This window comes from Haplochromis burtoni, unplaced genomic scaffold (assembly GCF_018398535.1).
Source record: "Haplochromis burtoni strain Fernald_Lab_line unplaced genomic scaffold, NCSU_Asbu1 Contig_535, whole genome shotgun sequence".
Taxonomy (NCBI): domain Eukaryota; kingdom Metazoa; phylum Chordata; class Actinopteri; order Cichliformes; family Cichlidae; genus Haplochromis; species Haplochromis burtoni.
Genome location: NW_024582896.1, coordinates 198786 through 200887, shown reverse-complemented (window position 1 = coordinate 200887; position 2102 = coordinate 198786). Strand labels below are relative to the sequence as shown.

Here is a 2102-nt window from a genome sequence, read left to right as displayed (position 1 = left end):
CTTGATTTTCCATAGTGTTGTAGATTGGAAAATGGATACTATCCCTAAAGAGTAACATTAAAAAACATAAGAAAGCATAGCAGAAACATACTAAATTAACCGCGTAAACAATGCAACTTCTTTTAACATGGACAAACTTACTCTATGCCAATTTTCTCCACCTGATCAGGAATTAGCTGACGAAGATCAGTGATGTTGTTTTCTGGGTACATAAGGAAAAGGTTATCAGTCCTGTGATCTATCAACTGTGACTATTAGACTATTATTATTAGCAATAATGGCAAGTTAAGAATGCTCTCAGATGTCAAGCCTTTAGGACGGGATGGTCCTTTTGTTTATCATTTATTTATTTATGTAGCACATTTAATTACAACAGCAATGTTGATCAAAGTGTTGTACAAAACTACAGAATAACTAGTTAAATAACTTATAATATTAGTACCAAACATCAAATACCAAATAACTCTCATACTGTATTAAAAGCCAGTGAATAAAATGTGTTTTAAGATAAGATTAAAAAAGATTGACAGTAGGAGCTTGTCTGCTGTGCAGGGGTAGATTATTTGACTTCCAGGCTTTAACTTCACCAAGACACTGAAGAAAGGGGGCAGAACAATTAGAAGTGGGGTTTTTTTTGTGTGTTTAAAGTGTTAAAAGGGGCAAGCTTTTTATTCTCTAAAAAATAACTACCTGATATCATTCCCCTCTCTTAATTTGAATAGTACCCTTTTTTTTATTTGCAATCTATGAAAATGTTTTGTTTCCATACTGATATTATTGAAAAAACTTTCGAATAACTGAACAATTCTGACACTAACAAATAGATTTGTGTTACAATAGATGACAAAAATAATGTCGAATCAAAATGAATTCAATCTTAAGTAAATACTTTGGATTTCCTCGTAAAAATTAAGGGAGGAGAAAAAGAGAAATTATTAGTTCAACACATGCAGAAATTAGAACAATTAAATACTTGTATAAAGTAAAGATGTATTCAAGCAATAAGATGAAACCAAGTTTGTAAACAACAGAAACATTTTGCAGAATGTAATTTCCATTATACTCATATTTCTTCTTTATTTCTGCTTTCTTAATGACTCTTTGTCAATAACACATTACAGACACATTGGCAATCATTTTCATACAATCATTTGTGATAATTGCAATTTAAAATCCGATTATCAAGAGACGTGTTATGCATGTTTGTGTCAGTTACCTTGGCAACAGCAATGAATCTGACTTCAGTCTGCATGAAAAGGATGTCCTTGTTACTGATGATATGCACTTCAAGCTGTCCTCTTTATATAAAGAGATGTTTGGTGTTCAGTCTCCTCCCCCTGTGCTTTCTGTATTTCTATTTGTGTGTGTGTGTGTGTGTTGTGTGTGTGTGTGTGTGTGCTTGTGTGTGTGTGTGTGTGTGTGTGTGCTGTGTGTGTGCGTGCGTGTGAGCGTGTGTGTGTGTGCCGCCGCAGTGGCGTATCTATGGGTGTGCGTTGGGAATCACTTGCTAATATGAAATTAATAAACAATACTTTCAAGAAAAGCCCTTTTGTACTTTTAAGTTTATTTTCCGATCTCTCTAGTCTCAGCTTGCTCAGCTACTAGCCTCCCTCTTTCTGTATTCTGTAACCTTTTCTTAGTCTTTCGAAAAAACAAAAACAAAAAAACAACAATAGACAGTAGGCAATACGGCAAAAGTAACCAGTGGTCTGTCCAGCTTTGAAAAGCCAAGGTCAGAATAGTAAACATGGTTATTTGAATTGCAATAGCTAGCTCAAATATAAAAATGTTGCACTGCAAACACTGTTGGCAATTTTAGCTTGGTGAGGACAGCCTATATAACAATGGAGGTGTATATAAAATGTTAGGCTGGCTTTTAGCATCATCACGTGGACCAGCAAGCACCTCCTGTCAAAACATACTCTCCTGGTCCAACAGGGTAGACTTGCTCTCGGAATGGCTTCACTCTACAGGTAAAAACCAATCCCAAAATAATCCTCAGCTGTGGGATCACTCTCAGGGCTTTCTGTTGATTCAGGGTCTGTTGACTTAAAAGCATTTTTCATAAAAACTGTCCTATTGCTGTAGCATCAGCAAGAATT

General features: G+C 35.3%; 1 long non-coding RNA gene across 1 annotated transcript; it reads right to left on the bottom strand.

Moving 5' to 3' along the window:
- Position 1: 1 nt before the first annotated feature.
- LOC121812326 lies at positions 2 to 1320 on the bottom strand. The gene is made up of 3 exons (XR_006053002.1): positions 1217 to 1320; positions 142 to 202; positions 2 to 44 (listed from the first exon to the last, which is right to left on the bottom strand). It is a non-coding gene; the product is annotated as an uncharacterized LOC121812326 (long non-coding RNA).
- Between the last annotated feature and the right edge of the window lie 782 nt (positions 1321 to 2102).